General features: G+C 49.4%; 2 long non-coding RNA genes and 1 pseudogene across 2 annotated transcripts in view; 2 read left to right on the top strand and 1 right to left on the bottom strand.

Moving 5' to 3' along the window:
• Nucleotides 1–24,328, bottom strand: part of LOC146425354 (uncharacterized) — a 357,803-nt gene that overhangs the window by 279,160 nt on the left and 54,315 nt on the right. The window lies entirely within an intron of this gene.
• The window catches only part of LOC146425355 (uncharacterized), a 569,707-nt gene that overhangs the window by 499,817 nt on the left and 45,562 nt on the right, over nucleotides 1–24,328 (top strand). The window lies entirely within an intron of this gene.
• LOC146425357 (uncharacterized) lies at nucleotides 10,052–20,834 on the top strand (annotated as a pseudogene).

Raw genomic sequence — 24,328 nt, 5'->3', positions numbered from 1 at the left:
CTCCCACTGGTTTGTTTTCAAACCTATACAGTGCCAGAGAGACATTATTAAATCAAGAAGCATGGTGACCATTGACTGCTGTACCCCAGTACAAAGTGTTTCAAACCAGAATGTAATAATTTTTTTTTCACTTTCTCTTGCCCCTAAATTGGAGGCCAAACTTTGTCTCGGTTTAGAGGTAAGTTTTGGATGGAAACACTCTGGAATGAATGTTTCCTCTAAAGAAAAGGGTTTCAGCAATCCCTTCCCAGCAATACAAAATAAATTTTAGTGGATGAAAGTGAAAAAACCCTGTTTATTTGACAAATAAGGTGCCCGAAAATGAATAATAACTTTTAGATATTGAACTGTCAGAACTTTACCCCCCACACCCACCTACCCACCTCACCCACCCACCCACAGCAGAACAAACAAACCCAAAATGTCAGGGGAAGGGAAAAAAACTCCACCGGCCACATGCTAGGAAAAACAAAATGAAGGATGGCTTTATCTCAGGGGAGGGAAGAAGACTCTACATAGCAGCTCGGGGAAAAGAAAAACAGATGGGAACCTGGTGAAACTCTGATGTTGGTCTCCTGCTCACTGCAGACAAAGCTGGTGGATTTTAGAGTCCTTTCTTTTACTGGCTGGGCTTCTCCCAAGGTCCGGTGGCTCCCTGCAGGTTGCCAACCATCTCCCTGGGAATTGTCTGATCTCGGGCTAAAAACCAAGTCAAATAGTTCCAGAAGAAGCAACAGAAGCCACCAAAGAATTGCTACTGCAGTCCAGGGAAAAAACTTCTTGCCTAAGCTAACAAAAACCAAACTAGCTGAAAGCAACAACGTAACCTGTCCGCACCACAAACTGAGTACACAGGAGTGAGAGCTTGAACAAAGCCCACACCAGAGTTCCCCTGGCTCCTTCCCCTCCCCCAGACCTTGCTTAAAGCTAAAGGACCCATTTCTGGGCATAAAGCAGATGATCAGGAATAGTGTCATCATAAAATCACCCCAAGACAAAGCTGTCCATGAGATTTAGAGAAGTGATCAAACTTTCAAAGTAGGGCAAACACAGGATTCTGGAACAATACCTGGAAATGGAATAACAAAAGAAAATGATGACCTAAAATCCTGGAGGTTTTCATTGCTTGCAGCTCTCTTTGAAATTTAAACTTATTTCATCCTTAGGCAACTTTGAGTTGTCTTAAAGAGAATTACAGATCAATTGAAAGTTTTCCTCTTTTAAGGAGAAATATTTAAAGGTGAATATTTACCATCAATATGTTGCTACTTATCTGTATATCTCTCCAGTTTATGGACAGCTATAGTGACATTACAGGGAGAAGTTTAGTGAGACTTGTATTTTCCAGTAAAGCCCATATCTTGTTTTTCAAACACTACAACTGTGTTTATGTTCAATTGAGATGAAGAAAGAAAACCCATCATAATATTTATTTACATTAGAAACCTGATATCTTTATTTTGACTTATTCACAGATTTTACCATCATTTCAGGGTATTTACATTAATGTAACAATCTTTAAAGCTATATGGTAATTTATTACTTTATTTGAAAAAATTCATAAGATGATTTTTTATAAAGCATTGGCACAGGTAGCAGGTATCCCCAAGCATACTATGGATGTTCTGACTAATTTCAGTAATTTAAAGTTCTTAAGTATGATCAGACAAACCAAATTGAAATAACACTCTCTGAGATGGTATCCAAGAGAAGGAATAGGTCTCAAGCCAAAATAAGTGGTGCTTTCTGAATATTCCTTTTTAAAAGACATTCTAAATAATTCTCACCTTTAACATCTCTATGGATTATCTGGTTCTCATGGAGGTAAGAAAGGCTATGTAACAGTTAATCTGTGTAATTAATAACAGATTCTTTGAAGGCTCCATATTTACTTAACAAATGAGCAACTGACCCCCCTAGAATATAAAAAAAAATTTACAATTTATCAACACTTCTATTTTGTATTAGTAGAATATGGCACTACCTTCTAAAACTGAAACTTGTTATTGATATTTCTAATTTATAACTAAATTCTGTGTTGTCATGTCTTCTCCCCCTTAAAAGTTCCAGTCAAAAAGTAAGATACTTGGTTACTTAATTACTTTTTGCCTGGAACTGTACACATTACAAAGACATAAGTCTTTATGCTTCCTAATATTTTCATCTGTCCTTAAAAGAATGTACAAATTCCTTAGTGTATAAAGTAATGTTGCTGATCAAGAACTACATATGTTTATATCTACATTTTGCACTAAGGTTTTCAAGTAGCAGAACACTAGCTTTCGTTGAGGCAACAGATATGTGCAGCCTCCAGTAAGTCTTCCCTCTGAGGATCTCAATTTACTTTTGTTATCATCTAAGTACCAATACATAGAAGGAAAGTGTGCAAGCAAGAAAAAGCAATATCTTCCTCTGTTTTCCAAAAGTGATATCTAGATCCTCAAGATTTTGGATTTCCATTGTGCATCTCAAAATCTTCTAATATAATTTGGGCTTGAATGAGGTAAAGAGAATTCCTGACATTCCATTATCTAAATAATACTATTTCAGAAAATAATACTTAAGAGTTAAACACCCACAGCTTTGAGAAAATATTTTCTGCATTACTGCTTGCAATAACACATACTTGGGCTTTGCTTGTTGGCACTTGGATTTTGCTAAGTGGTTTCTTCCAAAGAACCTAAGTTAAGGTGCAATTTTTTCTTTTATAAGAAGTGAGGATGTATAAAATGCCAAATCTAGTCTTGTTATCTGAACTGCAACAACATAAATCCCATTCATAAAATTGATAAAGCTTCTTCTTAAAAAAGGATATAAACTTTCTTGTACTTGCTCTGTACAATAATGAAGATATTTCACTATTTATTACTAAAATTAACACTTCATATGGTTAAGATTTGAGCATGTTTTTCCCAAACCATCCTGCTTACTCCCTATTATTGGAAATTTACTTCTCAAATGCCTTCACATCACCTCACACAAATTTTATGAAAATGCTTCAGACAAAAACCAGCTGACAGGTATTCCAAACATTCTAACAAAATTATTTTTAATAATATACTAAAATTACACAAGAACACTGAAAATGCAATAATTTTCTATCTTTTCAACTGAAGTGTCTGTGTCTCAAGGTTTCTAACTTGTGATGGGTTGACCCTAGCTGGATGCCAGGTGCCCACCAAAGCCACTCTATCCTTCCTCTTCCTCAGCTGGACAGGGGAGAGAAAGTATGACAAAAGGCTCATGGATTGAGACAAGGACAGGGAGAGATCCCTCACTGAAGTTGTAAGGGTCCGGAGGGGTCCGGCCGCCTGGCCCCAACGAGCTTCCGGGGCTTCGGGAGACCTCGGGGGCCTCACCTGGCCCAAGCTCTCAGCCCTCCCGGCTGTTCAGCTCTGTCCAGAGGCGGCTGCGGTCAGCCTCGGTGTTCCCAGGGTCGCTCCTTTGAGCGGCAGGGACCACGCGGCGGAGGCGGGTGCCTCCCGGGCAGGAACGCCGTGGAGTCGCTGGTCGCTTCCCGTGATAAAGAGAGTGCTACGAGTTGAGAGTCCGCAGTGTGCAGTTTATTCAGGAGAAGCGGCGCGGGGAGGCACACTGGGGGCTCTCGGGTGGGGCGGTCCACGCAGCTGCCGGGCGCAGAACCCGGCGGGGCTGGGGTCGCGGCCACACCACACCGAGAGAACAAAGGGAAGGGGTTTTTAGGGGGAAATACGGGGTTTCCCGGGGAGGAACAGCAGGGGCGGAGCCAACGGGGCTCCGGGACAACATGAGGGACAAGCGGGGGAGCAAATGAAATATAAATAGGGAGGGGATTACAAGCAACTCATGGGGAAAGCCCGGCAGCAGAACATTCTAGTGTGGGCAAGCAGCGGGGGCGGTGATAGGGGCGGGGAAGCAAACCTTAAACCAATAAGCTTAGGAAAACTTTCCAGGGGAGGGAGAGCGCGGTTTACGGCCCGGCCTCCTCCGAGTCCCAGGCGATGGCATCCTCGGCAGCGTCCCCGTGGATTACGCCGACCGCCGGCCTCGGGGACTCGGGATCTGCAGCATCGGGCCGCCGCACCCCCACACCTCCCCCTTCTTTACTAAATAAGGAGCGAATATGCTTAACTAAATATTTCTTAATCAATGCAAATGAAGCAGCAATTAAAGCAATAGCAAATAAAACAATAATGCAGTCTTTTAAAAGCGTGGCTCCCCATTCGGGCAGTCCCAGTCCTTTCAGTGCTTTGTGGGCCCATCCTCCGACGGTGGAAAGCGTGGAGTTCACAGCATGACGGACGCCATCCACGGTGCTTTCAAACCAGAGGCTGCTCTCGAAGGTGATGTTTCTTATCAAGGCGTCCATATCTTGCAGCCTCTGGTGGATGCTACGGCTCCTGGAGGATAGGTTGAAGCAGCAGAGCCCCTCAAACTGTTGACAGCCATGTCCATGCGCAAGGAGCAAAAAATCGATGGCCGCTCGATTTTGTAAAGTCGCATGCCTGGTTGTTTGCTCATCTTGCAAGAGGTCAGCAATGGCCTCTGACGTCAATCGGGCTTGCTTTGATACCCAACATTCTAAATTGCCGACCTCCCCAAGGGCCTTGGCTGCAGCTACCCAAGGCAGGAAGGCGGACACTGCTATCCTTTTTCCTTTACTCCAATGATAAATTTCAGTGCTGCAATCTTCCTCATCAGGCTTTTTTGGGATCGAATTGTTTGACCACACCGGGAGGTGGGTCATGTTGGGAGAAGCAAGAGTCAGATGGCCAAAAGTGCACGGACCCCCCACAAGGTGAGAGGGGACCCTGGCCCAGGCGCGTTCTCCGCAGATTAAAAACATTCCCTCCGGGAGCCGAATCGGGTGAGCATAGTGCCGATTTGAAGACGAGGGCGCTTTGACATGGGTAATATGGGTGCACCAATTCTTCGCAACGTAATTAGGATTGCCCTGTCTCAGCCCCTGGTACAGCTTTAGATCCAACTTATGCGGAGTTTGGTAATCGAATTGGACACAGGCGAGAGCTTTTAGAGAACCAATAAGCTGAAACTCGTGGGGCTCTTTCTCCATCTTCGCTTCACCCATAACCCACTTCTGCCACAGCAAAAGAGGGCTTTGAATGGGAAGAGGGAGAGAAAATTCTTGGCGGTCCTTGTAAAATTTATAGACATTTTGGCTCAAATTGAAAGTGGACCTCCACAAGGAGATGAGGGATGGCGGGAACGCATCTACCTGCACCGGAGCTCCTACCAAGGCAGACGAGAGCGGATCTCGGACCGCATCTGTAGACATACACATTTGCTCCTTGTTCATGGCACGGGCTAATGTCACCCAGACGTTGGAGCTCGGCTGCCTCACAACCCACGATTGGACTGGGATGATGGTCGGCATGAAGAGAAGGAATGACGCGAGGATGGTAGGACGCATCTTGGCCTTTGAATGGGGGAGCAAACAAAACAGCATTAACCAAAGCGATAAAGATTGGGGCAGGTGGAGGAGGGAGGACGGGAAGGCCATAGGGAAGAGGGGGAAGGGAAGTGGGAGGCTGGCTCAGGGAACTGCGGGATGGACTCTTGGTGACTCAGACGCTCTGCTTGCGAGTGTGGGGTCGGAGGCGGCGAGGTGAGGAAGGTGGAGTCTCCGCCTTCTTCTTGCGGCGCCAGTGGGCCGATGTCACGTCCTTTGGCTCCGGTCTCGGGGAGAGTGGCCCTGCTTTTAGGAAAGGCTTGACAAATTTAGCTGGGACCCATCGTGGCCCTTCAGAGGTGGAGACGCAGCAATAGCCACGCCCCCAGATGACGAGAGGGAAGGGGCCAACGATCTTTAGGGAGTCCGGTTCCTTGATCAGGACAAGGGGGCGCTCCTTCAGCTTGGCTCGCCTGTGGTTGGCAAAGTGGCGAACCACCGGGGGGTCTGGCTCCTTATCGGAGCAATTGAGAAAATTTAGAGTAAAAAGAGCCCTGGCGAGCCGATTTGCCGGGGTCTCTGTTTCTGGTCCCCCCTTTTGCTGCTGAAGCACCCTCTTGAGGGACCGATGGGCCCTTTCTACCAGGGCTTGACCCGTGGCTGAGTGGGGAATCCCGGTGGTGTGGGAAATGCCCCACTGGAGGAAAAATTTCCTCACTGGTCCAGAGGTGTAACACGGACCGTTGTCCGTCTTAACCTCTTTAGGAATACCCAGGACGGCGAAGGCCTGCAGGAAGTGCGAAATCGCATCCTTCGCCTTTTCCCCCGAATGTGCAGTGGCAAAGATCGCGCCTGAAAAGGTGTCTACGCTCACGTGTACATATTTTAGTCGGCCAAATTCAGGCACGTGCGTGACATCTGACTGCCAAAGCTCCCCACTATTAAGCCCTCTGGGGTTGATTCCAGACCCCATGGATGTAATCTGGAGGGGTTGACAATGGGGACAGGCCGCCACAATGGCCTTGGCTTGGTCCACTGTTAACTCAAACATTCGCCTCAAGGCCGGGACATTTTGGTGAAAGAGTGCATGGCTCAGCGATGCCTGCTGGAATCGATCAGGCACGTTGGCAACATGCACGGGCGCAGCGAGCGCGTCTGCCACCCTATTCCCTTCCGTGATTGGACCCGGAAGGTCAGTGTGTGAACGCACATGCATCACGGAGAAGGGTTGGTCACGGTGGGAAATGGCTGTCTTGAGCCTCTTGACCAAGCAATTAATTTTTGGGTTGGAGGAGCCGGACAGCCAACTGTCCTCAGCCCTTGAAACGATCCCCGCTACATAGGCCGAATCAGTAACCAGATTGAAGGGTCCCGGAAAGCGCTCAAATGCTCTGACGGCGGCTGCGAGCTCGGCCACCTGGGCGGACCCAGAAACGATCTCGACATCGCAATCCTACCGCTCTGTCGAGGGGTTCCACCAGGCAATCACCGATTTTCCTGATGTGCCCGAGCCGTCAGTGAAAAGTGTCGGAGCACTGAGGGGTTTCCGACTTTGGACCCGGTCAAGAACAATTTTTAGTTCAGATATTGCGAATATCTTATGTTCTGGAAACCAGGTAACAACCTGGCCGGGAAACGATTCAAGTGCTAGCTGCATCTCCTCACTCTTTATCAAGGCGAATTCGAATGATTTTGTATCAAATGGAACGTGGATGTATGCGAACTCACGTCCTGCTAGGGTGGACAGGCGGGACCTCGCTCGTCTAACAAGCTGCGCCGCCTTGTCCAGTGGCGAAACTAAAACTTTGGAGGACGAGATAGGCAGGAAGACCCACTCAATAATGAGCAGTCGGTTCTCCATGTCTTTCAGGTCCCATTGAAAGATGAGCCCGTGCAGGTGGGGCATTTTACCTAGGATGGCCAAATTAAAGGGCAATTTGGGGTCGCATCGGTGAACGCGACATGTTTTCAGGGCGTTCTGTACCTTTCTGATGGATTCCCGCGCTTCCGGGGTCAGTGTCCTTGGGGAGGTCAGGTCGCGATCTCCACACAGGAGGGAAAACAGCGGGACCAGGTCTTCCGAGGAGATGCCGATCAGGGGCCGAATCCAGTTGATGGCACCACAGAGCTGGTGCATTTCCTGCAGGTTAGATGGATTGTCAATAATTTTGACCGGCAAAGGTGTTATTGTTTGCTCCTCAATTTTTGCTCCCAGGTATCTCCACGGCGCCGTCACCTGGACCTTGGAGGGTTGGATCTCAAACCCTTCGCTCTCTAGGGCCCCCACGACTCTAGAGAGTGCTGTCCGCAAGATGGCTTCGGTTGGCGAACAGACCAATACATCATCCATATAATGGACAATGATTGACTCACTCGTGACCTCTCGCACTGGTGCGAGAATGCTGTCCACATACCACTGGCAAATGGTGGGGGAGTTTTTCATCCCTTGCGGGAGCACTCGCCAGTGATAGCGGCGCATTGGGCGTTCCCTGTTGGTGGAGGGAACTGAAAAGGCAAACCTGGGCGCATCGTCTGGGTGCAGGGGGATCTGGAAGAAGCAGTCCTTTATGTCCACCACTGCAATCTTCCAGTCCCGTGGGAGCATTGAAGGCGATGGCAACCCGGGTTGGAGAGGCCCCATGTCCTCAATGACTTCGTTTATTTTTCGGAGGTCATGGAGGAGCCTCCATTTGGTCCCTCCCGCCTTCTTGATAACGAAGACGGGCGAGTTCCATGGGCTGGTTGAGGGCACGATGTGCCGCTTTTCCAGTTGCTCTTCCACGAGCTCCTCGAGCGCTCTTAATTTTTGGATGGGCAACGGCCACTGGTCGACCCAGACAGGTTTACCAGTGAGCCAATTCAATGGCTGGGTCGGGCGCTCACCAGTGACCCCAATCAAAAATCCCGAGCCGGAGCTAATTCGACTCGGGCACCCCATTGGGACATAGTGTCTCTCCCCCACAGGTTGAATCCCGAGTTAATGATGAATGGCCGCACGGTGGCGATGCGACCCTCGGGGCCTTCAATTAGAACGGGGATGGAACTCCGCTCCGCAGGAGTATATCCTCCCACACCTTTCAGTGACTGAGCCACAGGCTCCTTGGCCCATGCCGACGGCCAACTCGCCGAGGAGATGACCGTGACATCCGCACCAGTGTCAATCATGCCAGTAAGGGAGATGTTGCTTCCCTTCTGGGAAAGGCCACAAGTAAGCATTGGCCTGTCCTTACCAACCGCCTCGGACCAGGCAACCAGCGGTCGTTCCGTGAGGATAGCGTGGAACGGGATGACCTTGATCCTGGCCACGACCTGATTCCTAGAGAGGATAAGAGGGGGGTCAGCAACTTCAACCTGGAGTGGAAAGAACCCCTCTGCATCCACTCTGATCAAGGAAGGGATGATGGCAATCCCTTTGGGTCCGGCGTCCGCATCTGAAATGGCAAGGACAAGAGCGTCAGGAAAGTCACATTTGAGCTTAACAAGAAAGGAGTCACATCCGGGTATCGTACAGTCATCATCGACCCACGCCTGCTGGAAATCCGTGGGGTCGAGGCCGGCCGGTGGCTGTTGGCAGCGTGAGGCCGGCATCTCACGCTGCGCTCTCAGTTTCCCTGGCCAGCAGGGAAGGGAGGTGGAAACGAGGAAGGGTCAGTTAGGGACATGGGGGAAGGATGCTGGGCGCAGGCAGGGGCAGGAGAACGGGAAAACTTGGAGATTTCTTCGACCGGCGTGGGGCAGTCTGCGGCGAAGTGTCCTCTTTTGCTACACCGGTTACAGGTGGCATAGGTGTTTCGGATGGCCAGTGCCTGAGAGGTGTTAGCATTCAGCGCCTTGACAGCAGCCAGGCGCCGACAGGCACTGACCATCTGGGCGATGGTCGGCCGTGGGTCATGTGGCAGGGACAATATGATTTCTTTGCAGATGGTGTTGGATCTGGTGATTGCCCCGTCCACAAGCAGCTGCTCCCTGATGGTGTGGTCGGGGACCTGACGATCGATGGCCTGTTTTAATTTATCAACAAAACTGGGGAAGGCCTCGTCAGGCCCTTGGAATATCTCCAAGTAGGGGATGGTAGGGGCATCCACCGGAGGGATACCAAGCAGTACCCTCTCCGCTGCACCAGCGAGAGACACCAGAATGTCTATGGGTATCTCTCGGGCTTGCGTCTGGGGTTTAGAGTAATCCCCCTCACCCAACAACAACTCGAAGGTGGGGCCGTTTGGAGTGCCGTGCCCAGGAAGCAGTCGCTCTAGCCCCCTGATCTGCCTTTTCCACTCGTCCTCCCACTCTTGGTATTCAACGGGGGACAGTAGACAAGACATCACTAATTTAATGTCGGAGGGAACTAGAGGGACGCCGGTGAGAGTGGCGTGAAGGACTGCTTTGAAATAGTTCGAGTCCCGGCCAAACTCCTTTTGCGTTTTGGCCAGGTCTTTGAGCGCGGCCCTATCAAAGGGCTCCCACCGTGGGTGATCGCGTTGCCCCGAAACGCGGACTGGTGCGGCGAAGGGGGCCTGGAGGCTCCCCGGGTCCGGATCTAGGTGACAACCTTTCCCAGCCAAGCCGGAGGACCCATCCAAGATGGCCTCCTTCCGGTCAGGGACCGTTGGAGGACCAACAAAGATGGCCTCCTTCCGGTCATCGTGGGAAAGGGGATCCAAGATGGCGTCCTTCCGGCGGACGCCGGAAGGGTAGCCGTGAGAACTGGGAAGACCCGCCTCCGGGGAGGGGTTAGGAAGGGGCGGAACATCGGGAGGGGCGACTGACGAAGGTCCCGGGGAGGAGTCGAGGAAGAGGTGGGGTTTCGGTGGGAAAGGGGAGGTAGGCGGGGTAGGGATAAAGGGGTTGGGCGCAGGGGCGGAGGGTCCGAGGGAGGGGGTGTGCCCGCACGGTGATGGATAGGCTGCCCAGGGGGAGGGATCAGGGAAGGGGCTCGGCGGGAAAGCCGAAGAAGCAGCGGGAACGGGAGGATTATAGGGAGAAGGAATGGGGGATGGGAAAGCCACGCGGCAGGCGCCATCCTGGTGCCAGCCGCCGCTCCTTTGTGGCTCTCCGGGGAGACAAAAGGATACACGGCGGGGATTGCGGGGGACTACCAGGGACGAATCAACCCGGGAAGAGGGGTTAGGAGAGACAGAACCGGGGGTGCCCGAGAGGGTCGCGCGTTCTCCCTCCCAGGCAGGGGACGAAGTGACCACGGGGGCGCCGGAGACTAGATGAGAACTCCGCGTCCGCGGACGTTCTGAGCCGCCGCGGTCGCCTCGAGAAGGACAGGGGCTGGGGTTAGTTGAGGAACGGGCAGACGGGGAAGGGTTAGCAGGGACTCCCGCGCTCCGAAGGGAGGGACGGAAAGCGTGGAAAATCTGTGTTAAAATCCCGAAAAACTGGTCCACTCGCTTGTCCCCACGGGACAAAAGCTGGTTCATGCGCGAGCGGACCCCACGCCAAAAATCGATGGAGTTAGCATCTTGGGGAGAAACATCGGGAAATTCGGCAAAAATAAATTTAACAAAGCGTTTTAGGAGCGGGGAGGGAAAAGAAAATTTCGCTACTCGGAGGGAAGTTTTAACGGAAACATAAAATTCTCGTTGCTTTTTGGTTAGGTTAACTCCCATCTTTTCCACCCGAGATAAAGGTTAGCCGAACCAAACTCTCACCCGACCGATCCGAACGAAAAATTAAATGAAAAGAGGGCAAGCTAGGGAACCCCTTTCCCTACCAACTCACCCGAACACCAAGCGGCGCGGTCGGTTCACGGGGCTCACGGGGCTGGCGGTGCCGGCGAGGAGCACCTCTCGATGTAGTCCAGGGAGGGTGCTGCAACTCGCCGGGTGGCGGAACAACAGATCTCCACTCTTCCCTTCCAAGGAGCGAAGGCAGGTTCGGAGGGTCACGTTGACGGCGCCACTTGAAGTTGTAAAGGTCCGGCGGGGTCCGGCCGCCTGGCCCCAACGAGCTTCCGGGGCTTCGGGAGACCTCGGGGGCCTCACCTGGCCCAAGCTCTCAGCCCTCCCGGCTGTTCAGCTCTGTCCAGAGGCGGCTGCGGTCAGCCTTGGTGTTCCCAGGGTCGCTCCTTGGAGCGGCAGGGACCACGCGGCGGAGGCGGGTGCCTGCCGGGCAGGAACGCCGTGGAGTCGCTGGTCGCTTCCCGTGATAAAGAGAGTGCTACGAGTTGAGAGTCAGCAGTGTGCAGTTTATTCAGGAGAAGCGGCGCGGGGGAGGCACACTGAGGGCTCTCGGGTGGGGCGGTCCACGCAGCTGCCGGGCGCAGAACCCGGCGGGGCTGGGGTCGCGGCCACACCACACCGAGAGAACAAAGGGAAGGGGTTTTTCGGGGGAAATACGGGGTTTCCCGGGGAGGAACAGCAGGGGCGGAGCCAACGGGGCTCCGGGACAACATGAGGGACAAGCGGGGGAGCAAATGAAATATAAGTAGGGAGGGGATTACAAGCAACTCATGGGGAAAGCCCGGCAACAGAACATTCTAGTGAGGGCAAGCAGCGGGGGCGGTGCTACGGGCGGGGAAGCGAACTTTAAACCAATAAACTTAGGAAAAACTTTCCAGGGGAGGGAGAGAGCGGTTTACGGCCCGGCCTCCTCCGAGTCCCAGGCGATGGCATCCTCGGCAGCGTCCCCGTGGATTACGCCGACCGCCGGCCTCGGGGACTCGGGATCTGCAGCATCGGGCCGCCGCACCCCCACACCTCACCAATTACTATCATGGGCAAAACAGACTTGGGGAAATTAATTGAATTTATTGCCAATTAAATCAAAGTAGAATAATGAGAAACAAAAACAAATCTTAAACCACCTTCCCCCCACCCTTCCCTTTGTCCTGGGCTCAACTTTACTCCCACATTCTCTACTTCCTCCCCCTGAGCAGCACAGGGAATGGAGGTTGCAGTCAGTTCATCACATGCTATCTCTTCTGCTCCTTCCTCCTCAAACCCTTTCCCTGCTCCAGCATGGGGTCCCTCCCATGGGAGACAATCCTCCATTAACTTCTCAAATATGAGTCTTTCCCACAGGCTGCAGTTCTTCATGAACTGCTCCAGTGTGGGTCACCCATGGGGTCACAAGTCCTGCCAGCAACATGCTCCAGGGAGGGCTCCTCTCCCTGCATGGATTCACAGGTGTGACAGTGTGCTTCTCCCGCCCCCCCTTTATTTCCCATAACTCTGCTCAAGTGATGACCACCAGCGATGGCTGCAATGGTCTAGTTGTGATGGCTACATTCCACTCAAAAGTGGATTCATGGTAGACAAATAACAACACAATAGCTAAGGGCTAACTTGAGCAATGAGCCCACCTAACCATATTGTTGGTTAAGGCTTGACTCAAGTTAAGTTTGGAAGAAACTAACATCTGTAGTCAGTATGCAAACATGACTATAAGTTGATGCCTGATGATTTTTGTCCTTTCTTTTTATACCCTTTTTATACATTTTTATACCCTTTCCCTCTCCTTGTACCCTTCACAAACACTCCTTGTACCTTAGCCCCACATGTTTATAATTTTTGTACTCTGATATTTAGCTTAGTTTGGGGGTTTTGCAGGGCAGGAAGACCAAACATTCATACTATCTCAGAACTAGAGGCTCCAACCTTGAACGAAGCCTCCTCTCTGGAACATATTTTTGTAAACTAGACTGTAGTCTCATTTGGGGGGGGGTAATTAGAATAGGGGGACAATTACTTCATCTATTAAGTTTCTTATTGGGGGATTTAAGGTAGATATGCTCATTTGTGAGGTCCATTAAAATGCTATACGTGTTGTACAGGTGTGCTTCTCGGTGTTTTTCCACCTTTGACGAGTGTGCACCTAGGATCCTATTAAAACCGAGGTAATATCCCTTTTTCCCTTTATTGCTGTGTCTGCTTCATATTTTTACCAGCTGATAAGGCATCAAAGTCAATCATCTTACTTTATAAATAGCAGACAGCCCAGGACCCACTGAACTCTCCTGCATGGCAGCAAGCTGCACGTCAGGTTCTCTCCTTGAGCAGGGACGCCTCTCAAGGTTATTCCTCAAGGTTGAGAGATTCCTTGCCACAACAGATCCTCAGTAAGTGATTAATAACATGCTAAACTATGACATGTTAGCTAAGCGATATAAAGGATTGGTATTGCACTTATAATCCTTTAGACATAAAGCTTTGACTGAGTTTGGAGCTAGGATTTGATCCAGCCACACCTGGACCAGGTGCCATCGTGCAGCAGTTTTTACCCTTTCTGAAATATGTCATCACAGAGGCATTACTACCATCGCTGATTGGCTCGGCCCTGGTCAGTAACAGGTCCATCTTGGAACCTATCAGATTATCATTGGCTATGCCAGACATAGGGGAAGCTTCTAGCAACTTCTCATAGAAGCCACATCTGCAACCCCCCCATAGTACCAAAACCTTGCCATGTAAACCCAATACCTAACTCTTTTAAATTCAGAAATTGAGGTAATAGTAGAATCCAATTAATTTAATTGTATGGGAGAGTAGGAATGGAAAATTTCAATTCAAAAAAGAATGCCAGTAAGAATACCACTTAAACTGTTCTGGAAGTAAACCTTTATACTGCTTATCAACAGCAATAAAAATATAAGTTTGCAAAGTGAAGTGATGCACGGAATATTTTTCAGTATGAAACTACATAGTTCAAGACTCAACCGATACTTTCATTTTCTTTGGCATAGAGTTGTTTACCTGCCATCCATTCAATAAAGAGGTTATAATTACTCCTCTCACATGTAGCACTCAACATTTGAATAATGTTGGGATGGTTCAGATGACTTATCATCCTTATTGCTTCTCTCAGCGCTACAACTATCTCTTCTTGCTCAGATGATGTGTTCCTGACATACGTCATCTGTTTTAAAATATGGTATTCAGATTTACCTTACATTTCCAATTCTGTAACCATCTCCCTTCAGTGCAGTAACAAGAATGGATGGGTTTCTGTCCCTTTTCACCATCTGAAAATAGCAAGTATTCTGTTGTCTCAAGTCCCTTCAGCTGAGACCATATATTTCCATGTGAAAGTCATAGAAAATTAAGAGTGATCTTCTGAAGAAATACCAACAAAAGCTCTCCAAGTGTGGCATGGGGAAATTTCCCTCTTCACTCTCTTGTGCTTAAACTAGGATTTTTTTTTAATTTATTTTTTCAGAAGTTGAAGAAAAGGAATAAAGACAAGGTCTGAAACAGGATTCTAACAGTGATAGTACTTGCAAGACTTTTTACTAGTTTAACCATACTACCTGTTTCATAACTAAACTTCTTATCCCAGAAGGTCAATAGGCAAAAAAACCCAATCAGAAGTCCATAACTGAAACTGATCCATACTGTCTTGGGTTAGAGACAATTTTAGGAGGAAAGCGCCCTTAACAAACGCCTCCCCCAAAGAAAAGGGCTTCTGACACTTCCTCCCCCCACCACAACAGAAGTTCTTGGATGAAAGTGAAAGAAAAAAAACCAAAACTGTTTATTTGACAAAACAGACAAAGTGCTCTATAGGGCACGGGAAAAGGGAAAAAAGGAGCTATTAGGTATTTAACCTGCAAAGGCAGCTGGTGGATTTAGAGTCCCTTCTTTCTTGGGCTTAGCTTCCCCCTCGATGGTCCGAGGGGCTGGGGGGGGAAGTCGCTCCGGCCGCTCCCCAGGGGTTGTCTGATGTCAGACGAGCAAGCAAGCCAAACAGTCCAAGAAGAGAAGAAAAAAGCAGAAGCCGACCAGGATGTTGCTCTCGCAGTCCAAGGGAAAAAAACTAGCAGCAGCAGCAACAGCAGCCAAATGAAAGGAATGTCCCCCCCCCCGGCTTCCAGGCTTAGAAGCCTGGGGGAGAGTTGGGGAGAGTTGTCAGAACAATCCACGTGCTGGCGGAGCTCCTCCTGGCTGCTACACTAACTTAAATCAACAGGATCACATTTCTGGGCAGAAAAAGCAAACGATAGGGAATACAGGATTATCATAACATCACCCCAAGACACATACTAAATCTGAAATAGTAGTATGCTACAGAGAATTTCCCCTGGGCCTCAGGAGTTGTCATCATCTCTCCAGGAGAAGCCTCAAGGACCACATGGACAGTCCTAATCTTTTACAAGCCAGAGAATTTCAAAGGAGAAATACCTGATGATAGATATTCTTTCCCTTATTACATATTCTGAAATTGCTCAGTTCCATAGATATAAGTTCATTCTATAATAATAAGAAAATGTCAGGACTAAGATTCCCTCTATGTTGATATTACTGATTCAGACCTAGGGCACCTTAAGCATGGAAGATTTACTCATGCTAGAACCTTCCAAAATGCTGAGTGATGCATGTGCATTTGGGCCTCTTAGTCACATTTTTGTATCTAATAATGTAGATATTAAAAACACTTGCCTCAAAGTTGGCTGTTGGATCAGAGTTAAAAAACATTAAACTACATTTTCTCTACTTTAACTGTTTATAGGAAAAAAAAACTTGACAAGTGGAAATTACTTTTAATAGCTATCTTTTGAATAAAGCATCAATTTGTAAATCAAGAGATCTGGACTCCGTTTCTATATCTGTCACTGATTTGTGAACATGATAAAAACAAAAATGCATTTGAAAGAAAAGAGGCATATAAAAAAGTCCATTTTTTTCCTTTTAAGGAGAAGTAAAGGCAACAGAAAACATTATGTTAATTCCATGCACATAAGGACTTTGCATTATGTATCATGTGAGTATACATGACAGGGAAAAGAGGAAGTAGGGAACAGAAGTCTGAGAGCAGAAAGCTTTTATATTCAAAATTTCAAAGAAATACTGAATAAAGAGCACAATATATTCAAGAAAGTAAACTATTTACCTGTTTTACAACCATTAATGTTCCTGTTCCTACATCTTGAGCTTGGTAACAGGAAGACAAAGCTTCAAGACCAATTTGTTGACCTTTAAGCCATTCTGCATATTCTCTATAATGGTGTTTTGTTTTGGTATGACCAGGCAAGGTTTCTGGTGTCTGCAAATTAAATTCCAAATCAATCCCATCTTTGCTAATATACATCTAAAATGTAGACATTCTGGAAGATTGCAAAATATCCAACTTTATATGCATCTCTTCTCCCTTAAAGTTGTTTGCACTGCATGTTACAGATTGAACCATAGAATGGTTTGGGTTGGAAGGGACCTTTAAGACCATCCAGTTCTACCCCTGCCATGGGCTGGGACAGCTTTCACTAGACAAAGTTGCTCAGAGCCCCGTCCAACCTGGCCTTGAACACTTCCAGGAATGGGGCAGCCACAGCTTCTCTGAACAACGTGTTCCAGTGCCTCACCACCTTCATAAGGAAGATTTTCTTCCTAATATCTAATATAAACCTGCCCTCTGTCAGTGTGAAACCATTTCCCCTTGTCCTGTTACTCCATGCCCTTGTAAAAAGTCCCTCTCCAGCTTTCTTGTAGGCTCCCTTCAGATACTGGAAAGCAGCTATAAAGTTTCCCTTTAGCCTTCTCTCCTCCAGGCTGAACAGCCCCAACTCTCTCAGCCTGTCTTCATAGGAGAGGTGCTCCAGCCCTGTGGTCAATTCAGTGTCCCTCCTCTGGACTCACTGCAATAAGTCCATGTCCTTCTTATGTTGGGGGCCCTAGAGCTGGATGCAGGACTCCAGGTGGGGTCTCACAAGAGCAGAGTGGAGAGGAAGAATCACCTCCCCTGACCTGCTGGCCACACTCCTTTGGATGCAGCCCAGGATATGGTTGGCCTTCTGGCTTGCAAATGTGCATTGCCAAGAGATGTCAAGCTTTTCATCCATCAACTCCCCCAAGTCTTTTTCCTCAGGGCTGCTCTGGATCCATTTTCCACCCAGCCTTTTATAATGTTATCTCTCCCCTCCTCAGCAGGATGGGGGGAGGAAAGAAGATGGGAAAAAACCTCATAGGTTGAGATAAAGGCAGTTTGCCAATGCAATGGCAAAGGTCACATGCACAAGCAAAGGGGAAAAAAATCAAAATATTTTATTTTCTACTTCCCATCAGCAAGCAATGTCCAGCCACTTCCCAGGAAGCAGAGCCTCAGCACGCATATCATTTGCTCCAAAAGGCGAGCATTGCAAATAATGAATGCCCCCCCCTTCCTCCTCCTTTTCTTAGCTTTTATATCTGGGCTGACGTCATATCATATGGAGTATCCCTTTGGTTAATTTGGGTCACCTGTCTTGGTTATGTCCCCTCCTAAGGTCTTGCTCACCCCCAGCCTATTGGGAGGTGTCCTAGGTTGCAATATAGATGTAGTTTTCTATTACCACCAGCTGTGGGCCGTTAGCTGTTATCAGCTGCTAATAACCCACCCCGCATGACAGGCAATGGGCCATCAGGGACCCACCGTGTGACTCATGGACTTATCCCATTGTGGGATGCTCTGCCCAGGAGGGAGGAGCCAGGTGTTCCCACCTGGATATAACCTGGCCTTGGAAATGCCTGAGCTAGCCCTATCTACTGGGTTCCCAGAGGATAAGAGCTACCACTGGATCTTCAGCTGGAGACTAGACCTTTGCAGGATCACTGCTTCAACTGGACTACTTCAGTTGGACTGCTACTACCACCCTAACAGGGTGTTAGGTTGTATCTGACTTTGTCAGTGCTTTTCCTTCTATTATTTCACTTATTTTTAATTTCAATCCTGACTTGTGATCTCCCACTGGTTTGTTTTCAAACCAACACAGGAGGGGTGCCAAATATTGGAGAGACAGTAGTGATACTGTGCCTGCGCTGCTCAGCAGTAGCCAAAACACTGGAGTGTTCTCGACCTGTACTGGGGCCTGGCTTGTGCCTACCAAGCCACTTTTCAGTACTCTCAGAGGACTGTAGTTGAGGCAGGAACCCAAACTGTGTTTGAGGACACTATGCCTGACACAGGGACTCAAATGACAGCAACTACAGTAATTGACCAGGCAAGTTACAGGTCCATATCATCAATTAGAAAGGGAGGAAGAAGAAGAAAAGGAAGGGTCTGATCAAGAAACCAGTCATTTGACAAAGGAATGGGAGGAAGGAGTGAGGGAATTCAAACAGGAAGCGGAAACTACCAGGTCCCTGACCTCATCAGAACTTTGAGACTTGCAAAAAGATTACAGCCGCCAGCCAGGTGAGTGGATTTCTGCATGGCTGCTTCAATGCTGAGATAACAGGGCTGACAGTCAGCAGTTAGAAGGCCATGAAGCCCAACAGCTGGGATCCCTTGCTAAAGATCAGGCAGTTGAAAGAGGAATTGGAAAAGAAGGAGCAATTTGCAGCCTCTAGAGATGGCTCCTCTCAGGTGTGAGGGCAAGATATCCATTTAAGGAAGATTTTGTGAACTCCCCAGGGAAGTGGACCACTGCAGACAAAGGTATCCAGTACTTGAGAGAATTAGCAGTGCTAGAAGTCATCTATAGTGATCTAAAAAGTGATAAGGTTCCTAAAGATCCAGAGGATGTCCCTTGCACACTGGCCATGTGGAGGAAGGTGATTCAAAGCATCCGTGCATCACATTCCAGCAACTTGGCAGCAATGTATTACCAGGAAATGGATACACCGATTGTGGAGAGACTGTTTTCCTGGCTCTGAAACTTTGAAGAAAACCTTTGTACTTCCTCATCCATGTGAGCCAGTGTCTTAGCTGTAATAGGCAGCTCAAAAGATTCTCCCTCTGCTTGGGGGCGGGAGAGTACCAGACACAAGAATGCAATCAGTGATCTCCCAGGCAGAAGAGGACTGAAATCTCCTCCCTGGATCTAGCTTGGCTGAGCAGTGATCTTCTTCTGGAGCTAGGGCAAAAAAAAGGAAGGGGTCTGGCCAGTGGAAGCAGGGTAAGTTGACATGGGAAGAATGCAGAGGTGCTGCTCGCCACTGTAAGAAGAAAATCTGTGTGGCCAAAGCTCAATTTGAGTTGAATCTGGCCAGTACTGTGGGAGACAAGAGAGTTTTTAAAATATGTCACTAGCAAAAGGCAGTGCAGAACCAACATCAGCCATTACAGGATGAGGATGGTCACCTCACAAACAGGGACATAGACAAGGCAGAGGTGTTTAATGCTTTCTTTGCCTCAGTCTTCAATACTGATGATGGGCTAATGGGGTCCCAGTACCCTGAGCTGGAGTACCATGGCTGTGAGAATCATAAACTCCCAGTTGCCCCTGAACTTGTGCAGGATCTGCTACTCCAGCTGGATTCCTCTAAGTCTACGAGGCCTGAGATGGGATTAATTCGAGAACACTCAAAGCTGCTGATTTCATCACGAGGCTTCTCTCGATGATTTTTGAATGGTCTTGGGAAGCTGGTGAGGTCCCAGCTGAATGGAAGCTGGCAAACATTGTTGCGATTTTCAAGAAGGGAGAGAAGGATGACTGTAGCTGCACAGGTCCTCTCTTGAGAAATTTTCCTTTCTCACGTGAAGTATGAGAAACATAAGATAAAGACTGTGAGAAGAGAGTGTGTTTGGAATTGGGTGTTGTAGCATCTCAGCCAATCACCCCGGGGGGTGGGTGACCACTGTCCAATCATGTTATTGTTCTTGCCATATATAAAGTTGTTACGATAATAAACGCTCTTCTACTGCGTTTACTGGCTGTGACTTTCGCTTCGTTATTGGTACAACAGCGACATCTGGTGACCGCCGACATGTACTACATGCACCAGTTCGGAAGGTATGGAACGACCCTCACCCCCGCCTTTTTCCTCCCCCGCTTGCCTCGGGGATCGGGAGAAAAATGGACGGTTCCGTCCCAAGCAGCAGCGGCGTGGTGCTGTCGGCCCTGAAGGATACCTGGGGTGGTCCGAGGGCCAAGTGGCGAGAGCACGTGGTGCGTACCCTGTTAGACTGGGTTGTGGACCATGGCTTCTCAGAAGTGTTAGAGACGGAGGTCGATACTGGTATGTGGCTGCGACTCGGTGGGGAACTCACATTTAGGAACCCAAAAACTATGCGTTTATATGGTATATGGAGACGAATCTTGGACTCGATAAGAGATCAAGAAGCTTATATTGGGGGAGAGGATGTCCCTCTCTGTCTAGACTCCCTGATCCCAGTCGGTGATGACCGGTCTGAGGAGTCCCTGCCCCTGGCCATCCCAGCTATGGCGGACGGACCTGTGCAGCGGAAGTATGCCTCGCCACGGGACTACATCCCGCCGAAGTACCCATCGCCTGTGAAACAGCTCGCAGAGATGTTGAAACAGGAGAAGAGCCTACACAGCTCCTCGGCTGCCACCTCTGCGGCGTTGCCGGGGTCTGCGCTGCCTCCGGTCCCCCCGCGACCTCCCCCCAGCGCGCCCCGGCCCGGGGCAAACCCCGTGTCCGCCTGCTCAGACCAAAGGGTTGTCCGCGTCGGCCCAGACCCCGCGACCCCTTTCAGCGCAGCCCGGGCCGGGGCACACCCCGTGCCCGCCTGCTCAGACCGCAGGGGCGGGGCGGCCCGCGCTGGCGATGACCGCGCGACTTAACCCGGCGCAACCTGGGCCACGCCAAGCATCAGCTGCAAACGCCCCGGCCGGTCCCCCCCAAGCGTCAGCTGTGCACGCTCCGGCCGGCTTTCCGCAAACGTCAGCCGCTTTCGCTCTGGCCGGCCTGGTGGGGCCTATCGGCGGTACGCCAGCGCAAATGCCTGGATTCCCGCAGGCGCCACTCCCCCTCTCGAACTGGCTTCTAATGGATATCTCATGCCTGCTTACCGGGATCTGTCAACACTTGGCGGTGCTATCGGAGGCCCATTTGCGAGAGGCTTCTGACCCGCGGCAGAGTGGGCTGGAAGTGCCAACGCCGGCAACCCGGAATGCGGACAGGGCTCATCCCGCGACGAAAGCAGTAATGACGACAGGGACGCAGGTGAATTCCAGGCAGAATACGTTGGTCCCAGCGACGGTCCCGGTGGCAGAGGCAACCCCAGCATGGCACGCCAACCTGGCCGCTTCTACGCCGGCGCAGCAGATGGCTTTGATTGGTAATTTGCCAGTGCAGCCAGCGGGACCTCACAACGCTCCACCTGTGTCGCTGCCTTCCCTGCACTAAACTCTGAGCTCCGCCGCCGTGCCGCCTCTCGGCACAACGTCTACACCCGGCCAAACTCCATCATTCGTGATAGGGCTCACGGAGAAAGCCTGGTCTGATGACTCAGACAGCAATTTAGATGACGTGCTTGCTCCAGGGCGAAAATCTTCGGTGGCAGGGTGGCGAAAGAAGCGCCTGCTACAGAACTGTCTTTGGACATTCCCAGACTGTACGGTGACAGTGCGCCCAAGAAATCCCAAATGTTTCTGGGAATCGGTAAAGTTGGGCACTCTAGAGGCCGGAGATTGGAATCTTTTAGAAAGAATGGGGATGCCAGACCAGACAGGGAACCCTGAAAAGAATCAGGTGGCTGCTACAGTGCCTCTAGGAGGTGTTACCAGCAGATCAAGGTGATACTAACACCCTGCAAGGGGATGCCCAAGCCTTTCCTGTGCACAAGGCTCCCCCGAATTCGGGTCAGGAACACTGACATGATGCTATTGCATGGAAGGTGGTTCAGGACCTGCAGAGTAAAATAGCACAGTATGGCCTTGAATCATCTGAAGTTGTGCAAATTATTAGAGTGATGAATACTGACCAGCTTGCTCCATTTAATATTAAGCATTTGGGTCAAGTTCTGTTTCAGCCTGTACAATATGCAGTTTTTGAGAATAACTGGAGAAAACCGGCTGAAAAACACGCATTACAGATTATGCACTTGCCTTCTGAGAACCCTAGAAATGTGGTTGGGGTAGATGCCCTTATGGGGACTCATTATTTTTCTAGCTCCGACATCCAGGCTACTTGGGATCCTCGGGTCCTGGAGCAGGCCCAAAAGATCAGTATGGGAGCCATCATAAAAACCATAGACATGGCTGCCCCGACAACCACGGTATTCAAAAATATCTCAGGGGCAGTCTTAGCTTTTCCTGTCTTTTGTAGAAAAGGTAGTGGCAGCCCTGGAAAAGCAGGTGGAAGATGATTCATTGAGACAGATATTGGGTAAACAGTTGACAAGAGACAAGACCAACGATGAGTGTACAAAGACCATAGATGCCCTTCCTGGGGACCCTACACTCGCAGAAATGGTAGAAGCTTGCTCTAAGGTGGGATCAGGGAACCAAAAGAGGTCTGCCTTGGCTGCACTTCTGTTGCATGGTCAGACACTCACTGACCATGGACAAAAGCAGCCCAAGGTCGGGAACAAACGGAAATGAGCTAAATCGAAGCAGAAGGAAAATACGGGAACCGGGATTCCCCAGTGCTGGAGGTGTGGTAGGCCAAGTCATTGTTCAGACTATTGCAGGTCTAAGTACCATGTAGATGGTCGACCTCTGTTGGGAAACGTGAGGAGGAGTGCAAAAAGGGGGAATTGCCCTCCGACGCAAACGTTCCCCAAAAAACGGGGCGCCGGCACAGGCCTACCCTGCCAATTTAGAGACGGTACCCAAGGACCAGCCTGGGTTGACATGTACGCCGCAAAAACAGTCGTCCTAGAATCTGGTAGCATCCATAGGGTTCCCTTGGATGCACGTGGACCCCTAAGTCAGGGACTCAGTGTGCTGTTTGTGGGAAGACCTGATGTCACCCATCAAGGGATTTTTGTCCACCCAGAAGTTATAGATGCTGATTTTACAGGCCAGATTCACGCTATGGTTTCCACGTCAAAACCCCCTTTCAATATACCTGAAAAGACTCACATTGCTCAACTAGTGCCTTTTGAGTATTGTGTCCCCAGGGAAGAACTACAAGCTTGAGGAGGTAGCAGCACTGGATCTCCGGAACTTCCGCAGATCTGCTAGGCTGCAGACATTTCTAGTCAGAGGCCACAGATGAAATGTGCCCTCATCCTGCTGAAAGATCTTCCGCACCAGATTCAGCTCCAAGGTTTGATTGATACGGGTGCTGATGTAACGATTCTCTCCTCCTTTTCATGGCCTCCTTCATGGCCTCTAGCCCCTGTGGGATCGGCCACCGTGGGGCTAGAAGGAACCACACAGTGCCAACTGAGCGAAAGACCTGTGTTGGTAAAAGACCCGGAGGGACACATAGCAACAATCCGGCCCTATGTTACTTCAGCTCCAGTTAACCTCTGGGGATGGGATGTGTTGGCAGCCTGGGGGGTGCAGATCGAGACAAATTTTTGATAGGGGTCACTGTGTGCAAGGGCGCACCGTATTCTACACTATCTCTGTGATGGGTGACCAAAACACTGATATGGGAACCACAATGGCCCCCGCCAAAAGACAAATTAGTTACCCTTTGTCAGGTGGTTCAGGAGCAACTGCAGCAGGGACACATTGAGCATTCTACTAGTCCCTGGAACACCCCTGTTTTCGTAATTAAGAAAAAATCGGGGAAATGGAGACTGTTGCAAGATCTCCGAAAAGTTAATGCAGTGATGGAAAGTATGGGGAGCTTACAGGCTGGTATGCCCTCACCCACAATGATTTCCACAGGGTGGGAAATCTTGATCATTGATTTGAAGGATTGTTTTTCACAATTCCTTTGCACCCCAATGACGGACCAAAATTTGCCTTTACCGTGCCTGCAATTAACAATGTGGAGCCTGTAAAGAGATTTCAATAGAAAGTATTACCTCAGGGCATGAAGAATAGCCCGACTATCTGTCAGCTAGGCTCAGGCTTTGTCTGGAGTCTGCGAGCAGTTTCCTGAGGCATTCTGCTACCATTATATGGATGATATCCTGGTGGCAGCATCCACCCAGGACGAGCTGCAGAGGTTACAGCCTCTATTGCTCACTGCCCTGCATTCCTATGGGTTGCAAGTGTCTCCAGAGAAAGTTCAACAGCAGCCTCCTTGGAAATATTTGGGAGTCAAAATTTTGGATCAAGCTATACAACACCAAGAGGTGCGGTTCTCAGACTCTAATAAGACCCTGAAAGATGCCCAGAAATTGCTTATTGGTTTTGTCCTTATTTAGGACTGA

The sequence above is a fragment of the Lichenostomus cassidix genome, chromosome W (genome assembly GCF_008360975.1).
Source record: "Lichenostomus cassidix isolate B80296 chromosome W, HeHo_3.0, whole genome shotgun sequence".
NCBI lineage: Eukaryota > Metazoa > Chordata > Aves > Passeriformes > Meliphagidae > Lichenostomus > Lichenostomus cassidix.
The sequence above is the reverse complement of the archived record's forward strand: the minus strand, read 5'-3'. Positions and strand labels throughout refer to the sequence as shown.